This window comes from Dermacentor albipictus, chromosome 1, assembly GCF_038994185.2.
Source record: "Dermacentor albipictus isolate Rhodes 1998 colony chromosome 1, USDA_Dalb.pri_finalv2, whole genome shotgun sequence".
NCBI lineage: Eukaryota > Metazoa > Arthropoda > Arachnida > Ixodida > Ixodidae > Dermacentor > Dermacentor albipictus.
The window spans coordinates 219,437,207-219,447,902 of NC_091821.1; positions in this window are offsets into that span (position 1 = coordinate 219,437,207).

Genomic DNA, 10,696 nt, shown 5'->3' on the forward strand with positions numbered 1-10,696 from the left:
GCTCTCGTATACGGTCGCCAGTGAGAGTGCTGTGACCTCACGGGGCATGGTTTCCCGTGCACGCTGGGCGCAAACCTCTCTCGACCGCATTCCACGTGGGTGCTCGCAATCACAAGTTGTGAAGACGTATTCGAGCATGCGGCACATGAGAGGTGCCGCCCAAGACGTTGCTTGAATAGATTTGATCCATTTCGTGGCCAAGTTGAAATTGAAGGTCCATCTTCGGCTGGAGAAACGGCGATTGTCGACAGGAATTCTGACCCCCCGCTGAATGCTCAAACGAAAGCGGTCTTAGTAGCCCAGTTTGTCATCTTACACTCGTCATTAGCCTAATACCGAATTGTTCACGAGGCACCAAAATTCATTTTGCAAGCTCGTTTGCTTTTTATTATTATTATTATTATTATTATTATTATTATTATTATTATTATTATTATTATTATTATTATTATTATTATTATTTATCATTCTAGCGGAACAAATTGTCGAATTTCTTTATCTTGTGGCCATAAAATCAGCTATCAATGATGCGTCTTTTTATCCCTTCAACATAGCCCACGCGGATAGTTTTTTTTGCCAGCCACACTTTGCCGCACATGCGGTATCATTGTTGCACACAATCCTCGTGAAGGAGAATCCCAGTGCAACCTGTTCTGTTGGACACAACCTCAGTGTAGAGGTATCCCCGCGCTTACCGGTGGTCTCTGTTCGCGACGGGCGCTATTTCGACTGGAAAAAAAAAAATGAGGCGTAGTCGGTAAATTGTGTATAAGATACTTTGTGTGCAAAATGCAACCACTACTTATCGCTGTCTCATATGCCTCCCTTCGAAGCTTCCTGAAGTTACACGTCGCCATAACGAACCTCGGGTCAGATAAGGAAATCGGAAAATTTCAGCGTGCAGCTTAGCAAAATGATCGACCTAGGTTCAGGCGCGAGTGGCGTTTATGTTCTTCTTTCCCTTTTTTTATAGGGCTTTGTTCACACTATAACGCCTTCAGCGTCGAGGCCCAGTGAAAGTCTAGGACCATCTGACGCCAGCTTCAGGTCGCAACGAATGTTCGCAGGCACTCGTGACTCGCTAATTGTGTTCCTTTTGGGTGTCGTCGAGCATGGACTCGTTTTCCGGCGGCACGAACTTGCCTCGATTGGAGCAGAGAGGCACTGTTTCGGCGGGGCTAGCCGAAACTTCATCCCCACGCAGACTTCACCCGCTCTAAAAGCTGAACGCCGCACTGTGAAAGAGGCACGAGAAGAAAATGGCGGCGGCAGTGTGGAAGTATGGCAGCTACCGCGCTGCCGCGCGGGAAAGTCTTCGTGCTTCCAGCCCCAGCGCTGTCAATTCGCGAACGAAATCGTGCCGTGATGTCCGGCCATGCGCACGAAGTCACGCTATCCTTAACACGGCACTACGTGCTCAATAGCTTTCGCGTGTTTTCGTTAGCGGGCAGTTTAGATTTGCTGGTTGTTGGCTCAAAAATGCTGAGGGCAATCGCCTGCAGATAATGACCACCTCGTTTCCGAGAAGACTCCTCTGCGATAGTTACTATTCGAAATATAAGCGTGCGCGCATTGTACCGTCAATCTGTGGGCAATCTTACAACGCACCCCCCGCAACAATTGAAGCTCCGTGCGTACGTTTCTTTTAGTCATTGTTGAGACCATTATGTTGACAGCCCAATAGGTCCTCGTGTACATCATGGTTTTGTATTTTTTTGGTATGCGCGAGCTGGCGAATATCTCAAAAGGATTTGAGAAATTTATTTTATTATTGCTTCATCAGTAGCGAATACTTGTGTTGCCACGAGCGATCCGCTAATGGAGTGCGCGAATTTAAGGATTTTTTTTTTAATTGTTGTAGTAAGTTGTTAACGGCTGCTGGTGGTTGTTGAGAGGAAACACAAGAACAAGCGTAGCGCAGGGTGTGAAATCACTATTCATATATTAACGCATGTGTAAATAAATGTACAACTTACATTTGTTGTGAAGGCAACGTTCAAGAACGCACTGGCGACGGCTCTCGCCCAGTGAGAAACGCGTGCATTAAAGGCCGCATTTTTTCTTCCCTTCGAAGCTGAGCGCAACATTTCGTTGCACGCTATCAAAAAAAAAAATTAATACAATAAAATGCCCACTCTAATGTAACTGAGGCTGTGTCGAAAAATTTCGAGTAGCATTACCCAAGTATACCCGAAAAGGACAGCCACTGATCAGCTGAAAGGAACCGGTGGTTCTCATATCGCGGTATCCCGCTGTTCTTCCTGAGCTCTTTTTTTTTCTTCTTTCCGAAACTGTTTCTCGTGGTTACTCGCTGAGTTTGTTTGCTGGTTGGTCGGTTTGTGAATTCATTTAGGTATCCTAGCTTCATTGTTTGTTCTCATTTCTGCAAAGCGCGATAGCGCTGAATTCTATCTGAGGAATACGTTACTTACAAATCTCGTTTTAATCGCGATTTACGCTTGAGCTGGAACGTTTTACGGCAGCCGCGAGACGCACGGCAGGACAAACATTCGGCGCTTGTGCTGCGTATCTGGCTCTGTAACGCGTAAATTTGCACCGTAATATCATGTTCCGCTAGCATTATCTGTCACCGGCGTTGCTGCGGACTTGTATTACCTTTGCATCGCAAAACGCTCCCCGCTTTCCACGCACCGAGCGTGCGGCATCACCGTCTTATTTGCCAATTGTCACGTGAGGTGATATGAAATTTGAAACGCAGACAATCTCGAGCGAGCTTCGTTCTCACGTATTACTTCGTTCCTTTAAAAAAAACTCTCCCACTTGATCTTAGAACGATGAGGAGCCTGTTGCGACTAGTGTTCTCTACTATGGGTTCGATGTGACGGGCGTCACGTCACTACGTTTGATTCCTCCCCTTAGACTCCATCCTATATGCACACTCTATCTCCCTTCTTGTCTGCTTTATTATTTATTTATTTTACGCTGTAGCTTGGGGAGCGCAACTTAACAGGTGACGAGGCCAGTGAACGGCAGGCGGGAGCGAAGTACAAACAAGACTCTTCTTAGCAGCCCCACTTTTTCCTCGATTCGTCAGGGAGGCGCAATACGGGCGCGAAAGACAACGAGAACTCGCGTTACCCTGGAGAAAATATACTGTTCATTTATCTGCCTACCAACCCTCTTTCTTTTTCTTCTTTTTTTTTTTGTTTTCGACATCTCCGTACAGCTCGCTGCGAGCCCGCCTGGAGACAACGCTGCTCGCACTTATTCGCGCATCAGCAGACTTCCCCTCCAAAAAATGCAGCATTCATTCTTTCGGGTCCCAAGTGCGTTGTCCCGCCTCACAGGGCCCGGTGACGGTGCGACGTCGAGCGAGATGAGAGAGTTCGCCGCCACCACCACCGGCAAAGGTGGAGAGCTCGCCGGCTACATTGGCGCGCGCATGCACTGCAAGGCTGCCGCCGCTGTCTAATGGTGGAAAGAAGGTGGCGGGGGGGCTGAGGCAAGTCGGCGACCCGTCTTCTGGCCTCCGACGGCGCCTGCTCCTTCGGCTCCCTTAACCACGCCCGTCGGGGCTACACCGCGGGCAAAAGTTACCCCCGCTCTCCTCACCTCCACCTCTGGCACGGCGGTGGCTGGCGAGCCCTGCATCGGAGGAGCAGCAGCGGGGCCGCCCCGGTGATATCGAGCCGCGCGCTCCGGCAGAGGGCTGTTCCTAACGACTTTCGCGACGGAGCATCGCGAAAAGATAGAGCGAACCGCCATCTGCTGAGCTCCCGCTAGCAGATGGCGGCAGCGCCCGAAGAACGTCCGTGCCGCCGTGCAACCCTTTTGAATGGAAACAGAGCGCGGCTCTCATTGTCGCGAGGGGGCATGCGGGGGAGAGGGAACGCTCGGGTTGTTCCTTCAGCCCCGGGCCATAGCCGTCCAGATTGCGCGGGCCCTCCGCCGCGCAATCTCCCCCGTGACGTCACGCACGCTGCCCAATCGGATCTTCTTCATAGACATTGCCGTGGTAGAAACGCGAGCGATAGTATATTTTCTTCGCGGGAGGAAATGTCCCGGAGGGCAGGACAGCCTACTTGAAGGTGTGGCGCTCTGGTAGTTAGATTGGATCGGTTCGTAGGCGCTAATCGCATAAATTCAAATATATGTTTGCGTGCGTGCGTGCGCGCGTGTGTGAATCGATGGCGCTCGAAGGGTGCGGATTGTGCAGGTTATCAACTCCGAGAGCACTAGTCCCGCCCACAGCGCCGCTGTAAAAAATGGAATTGACGCTCCCCTGTGGACAGCAAGATTAGGTGCGCAGAGTCACGACTATTTCTTCCAATTCATTTTTTCTTAAACACCTGTGGGGGATTAATGCACGCTCAGCAACCCCCCCCCCCCCCTATGGTTGGTACATATTATGGGAAGCTCAATTGGAAAGCGGTTGTACGAGTACTTACGTATACTTCTGTGGGGTTGTTGCTCACAGAAAGCGACCCTTTTCCACAGGAAACAGGCTGTCCAACACATACAGCATTGCAATGCGAATTTATTTAAGAACTTCTGATGACATGCAATAGCAAAGGCATTCTACTCCTTAATATCACAGAGATAAGAGCCCAGTAGATCCCAGGCAGGGCCTACAAGGCCCCTTGGCACCGCCGGCTCTTTCTTTCCTCTTCCTGAAATTCCCCTCCCCCCTTCCCACTTTCTCTGTACACTCCTACGTGCATTTATGCACGATGGCCACTAGCTGGATTTTTTAGACGTTACGACTAAGATGGCACGACAGTCTGAACAAAAGCGGAGAAATATCATCACTGACCTCACTGTGGCGTCGTTTTGCGGCAAGGCACGGCGCCATTGCAATGATAACAATTTCCTCCGTGAGTGAGAGCCACGGAGGAGTGCCACGCTACGTCACCTCAAGGTCACGACGATACGAAAGCTCGGCGCGATAATGGCCGGAGCATGGCGGGCATCGCACCGCGCAGCTTCAAGTGCAGTTCGAACAACAAAACGTGGGAGGAAGAACAGAGGACGTGGCAACATCAGCATTTGATTTCTGATAGCTCCGCTCCTACAAGAACAATTCAACTTTTGTTGGAGGTGATTCGCTAGGAGTTGTGCTATAATACCAGGCAGATTTCGTGAATTTGAAAAAATATATATATTTATTGCGCGGCCCCTTTAAGGGACCTTTTTTTACTTCCAGTGCGCATTGCAAAAGCGCCGATAAAGAGAGTGGCGTGGATTCTTAACTGATTTGGGCAGCGCGACAAAATGACAAAGAGAAGGCAACTGACAGTGCACGTCGTTGTTGTTGTGGCCTCACAGAAGTAGACGGAAGCTATAGACTACAGAAACAAATGGCAGAAACACCACGATTGCACCATGAATTCACCATGAAAATGCACCACGAAAATTGCGTTCTAGCAGCACAACCTCCTGAATGTTTCAGTAAACTCGTGGAGAGCCGCTAAAATGAACATGTTGCTGTTTGTTACCCAACTGACATGCACCAACTGACAAGCACCAACTGACAATAGCTTAGATGTCCATAAAAGTAAATATTGATTACTTCACGAAAATACGACGAACATTCTAGAGGGAGAAGCCGCGGCATGAGACAAAAAGAAATAGTGGTCAGTTGTCCTATCAGTTCAATCCTTTCTTCTTCTCGTTTTGTCGCGCTTCCTCAATCAGAAATGAATTCATCGCGCATACTTAACAGCAAGAAAAAAAGGCGCATTATGACATGCAGAAGGTCTAATTTGGCTGCAAACAATAACGCGTTCTTTTATAAGTGCTCATAATAGCATCGTTGATTCTAGAAATCAAAAGCGAAAAGAAGCAGGAAAAGCGTCATTTACTTTGTATTATCCCTGTGAAGTTGCTCACTTCCTGCACGATCAAAGTGTGTGCAGCCGTAATCATTCTTCCCGGAGCACCAAACAAACCTGGGTCTTCAAGGCAGATGATGAAAACGCCTCGGCAGTAGTTTCCTTTTTGATTAGCATTCTTCTCAGAGGCTGCTGCTCAACGTCTTTCTCAAAGCGGGCAAGCGTCTCACAGAATAAGATACGGGGGGCTACATTCGATCAGCCTCATCGAGAGATCGCTGACACGCTCACAAGTGTGCAGGCTCGCGCGGTTGTGTAACGGTCTCAAAAAGGCGGAGAAAGTCGCTGCTCGACGGCACTGAGGCGCGGCCGCATTGCTCTCCCATTTCCCAGGCGGCTCTGCGCGGGTCTAGATCTGCCCCCCTCCCCTCCACCCCTGTTACAAAACAAGGAGCTTGTCGACGGTGATGGTTTCTGTTCATTAGTCAAGAAAGAATCCAATATGTGCAGATCTCGGCGCCTGGCATTCGTGGCCCGTGACTTGGAGAAGGTATACGCTCTCCGGGCGCGAACGCTGCCAGAAGAATTCGCCTCCATCTGACACGAGCGCCCGAGGTTCCTCACCTGATCTATGTCGTGGCAGGCACTCTCCAACTTCTGCGCGTCTGATCGAAAACAAATCTAAATGCCTGCGATACTTCGGCCTAGGTTCGCCAAAAGTTTCTCTCCCAGGATTTGTTCTGCAGCTAGCGTGCACTGCTCCTCCTTGCGCGGCGAGTATTTTCATTTTTTTTTTCGTCTTGTTCGCTTCTCACAGTTCGACTTCTTCGGTATCTTAGCCCTCAACGTAATTTCCCCAAGAGGCTCGAAGAAGACAGATTGAGAATCGTTCTCTTGGGAACCGAAGGGGGGCTTTGAGTCCTGACTGTTGCTCCTGCGTGGCTATTTCTGAGCGCCGTGTATTAGATACTGTCGCCATGGCCGGAGTCTGCAGGCAATAACACTGTTCATTGGCTGTCCTGCGACACACGTTCCGATCAAATGTAGCAATAAATTGACTAATCTCTTCAGCGTCCGAAGGTTTGATCACCCTGCCAAGTGTGGGCACTGTAAAGTTACAGCGGGAATGTAAATAAATCTGCTGAGTACCAGATATTGTAGTTGTCTCAATTTTCCGAACATCATTAATATTGCTTTAAACGATAAACCTTGTAATTTTTGCCAAAGGTGTGAAATGTAAAAGATAACTTCCATGACGGCTTTTTGAAATTTTCCTGTTGATAAATTTCTTCTAAACTTGGTTGCTCCTCAAAAGCGTAAGGAGCAGAGTTCTACTTGTTTTATCAGCAAATGCATAGCATGACAGCGTGGCATCCTACGTCCAGCACATGGCTTAGATTACTTTCAATGTGAACTGGCTGCCCTTCAAGCGTTATTAACAATAACCCACTATTTTACAGGTCTATTTTCATTGTGAGCATCTTCGATGAACATGTATTTCGTTTTTGTAAAAGCGAAATACGCGTTTTGTGTTGCAGCACCTGACATCGTTTTAATGTTAATAAAGGTTTTTTGAAGGACGTCTAAGCTTTCCGTTGTGACCGTACTCTGACAGGCTGTACTGAGATATTTTCCACGAATACAATAATAAGTACCGGCGAACTCACTGGCATTACTCTGTCCACAGCCTGTATAGATCTGTGGCGCCGCGCTTGCCACTTGCGCTTGCCACTTATGGCAATTGTTTTAAACCCACCCCGCGTGCGTTTAGTGAGGGTTCGACTGCTGACCGGCGATAAGGTCCACGCCTGATCGACCGTGAACCAGAGGCATGAGACGGGAGGCGACGTCGCACAACACACACACTCAATTTAATACAATAAAATCATGTCCGAGACATACTCGAAAAACATACAAATTACCAGTAGCGGGGCCTAGTTCGCGGAGAGCGTGCGGGTCACACAGCACACGCCCTGACGCCACTCGCACGACGCTAACACTCGCGAAATACAAATAAAATACGCGACACAAATACAAAATACACGCGACAACAAATAGGCCAAACACTACACTAACAGAACATATAAGAAACAACACTCGATGGCTAAATAAACGAAAGATTAAACGCGATTGAGAAAATACAGTCCGGCGGAAAGTTTGAGAGCGGCCTGGAACACGAGGCTTATCTGGGGCGTGCTTGCCGAGGTCCCGATCTGAAGAGTGTCGGGCTGCTGCAACCTCGCTGCCGAAGATCCTGACGGACTTGCACCGTCTGTCGCTCGACCGGCGAAGGCTTCGGCCTGGAGATCTCAGCCTGCCGACCACGTCTTCAGCTGTCCCCCGGTGCACGACCTCGTTCCTTCGTCCTCCAAGCTGCTCTGCCGGCTTCCCGAGCCGCATCGTACCTCCGCCGCGCTCGGCCGACACACGTGATCAACCCGTCGGGCGGGTTCAGGGACAATGGGGAGCGATCTCCCTCAGCGCCGTTCAAGCGGCGTTGCTGCTGCTGCGGCAATGGCGGCCATCTTGAGAGGAGCGCGGGCATGCAACTCTGTGACAAGGTTTTTGTGAATACGAGTTCATATCTATAGCGAGTGCTATGTAAAAAAAAGTGCGGGAAACCGCCAACTCATTGATGGGATCACCGACGTCCAAGGTTAGGCGCAAAGCACGAAGTCACCGCAGCCGTGCACGAACTTCCATGGAGCCACCTTCAGTTGCACAAGATTGAAGCCTAACAAACGGGCCAGCACAAGACAGCGAGACATTATTTACTGCACCACTGTGTAAATAGAGCTACAAGCACTATTCACGCATTAGTAGGTAAATAGCGCTCTTCAACCAAGGTGCTGGAGCACTCTGTGAAGACGGGAAAATGATGATGATGACGTATGGGGTTTTCTAGCGCAAGAGGCAGATGAAGCTAAAGAGCGCCATTCTCATGGTGATGTGTTTCCAATTAATCGTTTATGAAATTGAGGTACGTACTGTGAATGGTGGATGTTGGATGACTGTAAATCGGCCTAAAATAATTCGCTGTAACTTGCGTAAAATATATAAGTATTAAAATGATGACACTGACGAGAGATGTGAGCAGTTACCATAAATGTTTTTTTTTCTGAAGCGATAATGTAATAAAACGTGTACGTGAAAGTAGCACCGGTGCCTCAACTGGGCCCTGGCACGCGAGGGCTGAGAGGCGCACGTGCTCAGCAAAAATGTTGTCGCAACAGTAGCCTCTGAAGAGCGGGTGTGCTACGAATCTAGGGGCTGATATAACTCGCACTGAATGTACCGGCATCTTGAAGAAATCTTAAAACTAACTTGTCGTCAAAAGACGGTTTCATGCCAAGAAACACTTCCGGGTGCATGGGAACGTGTTCTTTATACGCTAAAGGAAAGTACTTTTTTTCTTTGAGGTTCTAATTTCTTTCACTCTATTAAGGCATGAAGTACAGTCAGCGCCTCGCCACATTTACTGCAGTTATGAGTATCATTACCAGTCAACAGATGAGAGTGTGTGGCATACGTGTGGCCAATTCTAAGACTGCAAAAAATTATCTCAGTTCGTCGTATCTTTGTTATAGAATGCCAATTTCCTAGGTTGGGCCTAATGACGTGGAGTATATTAAGTGTTTCGCTATCCTACCTACTTTTTCCGTGATTCCTCAGTTTCTTCCGTAGGTAAGGCTTCAAATCTGTAGAGGGGATAGCTGCGGAAGAGGTGCCAGTTTTCATTGTTATAGGCGTGGCAATATTGTCGGCAAGAACATTATCTTCGATGCCTCTATGCCGAGGCATCCAACATATTGTGACTTGTTGTTTAGATGCATAAACACAGCAGATTAATGAGTATATGTTGTTAATTATAGGGTTTATGTTTTTGCGGCAACATTAAATCTTTGCCGACCCTTAAAGAATCGGTAACTATTACTGCCTTTTGGAGTGACAGTCTGTCGATGTGTTTCACTGCCGATAGTACTGCGTAGGCTTCTTCTGTAAAGATGTTTGTTTGGAGGTGGAGTACATCGCATTCCGAGAAGGACGGACCGACAGCCGCGTAAGACACCCCAGCATATCTGTCTTGGATGCGTCCCTGTAATATTGAGGGCAAGAGTAAGTACTTCAACTTCAGTTCTAAAAAGGGCATTTGAATGTGCGCATCCAGCTCGTGTTTTGTGACTTCGATAAAAGATCTGTCATATTCTACCAGCTGCCACTGCCACGGCGGTAGCAGCTTCGCTGTATTCATTAGGTGGTATTCAAATAGTGGAGTACTCATTTCTGCACTGAGTTTTCTCACACCTAGTGAGAAAGGCTGCTTCGCTGTAGGTCTTTTATGAAGAAGTGTGGCAAATGTGGTATCGTTTATGGCGGAATGGGAAGGATGTTTACAGTTTGAATTTATTTTCAGTTAATATCTAAAACTAGGCATATGACCTCTGAAGATGGAGTGACCACACGTTTGCTTCTACATAAAGGCTTTGTACGGGGCTTGTCCTGAAGTTCGCAAGGCGGATTCTTAAACGATGGACAGGATCCAACATCTTTAAAGCAGTGGGTGCAGCAGACTAATGAACTATCGCGCCGTAGTCAAAACAAGAGCCGACGAGGGACCTTCACAAGTTCAAAATACATTTCCTGTCAGTGCCCCATGTTGTACCTGATAGAAGCTTTAATAAGTTCATTGTTTTCAGGCATTTAGCCTTCAAGTATTTGATATGTGGAATGAATGTGAGTTTATATTCCAGTATAATGCCCAGAAACTTGTGCTCTCTACTTACAGGTAATGTGCTACCAGAGAGCTCAATAGCAAGGTCTGGTACTATCCCTCTCTTATTAGTGAAAAGGACGCACGTACTTTTCTGAGGGCATAACGTAAAACCGTTTACATCAGCCCATTT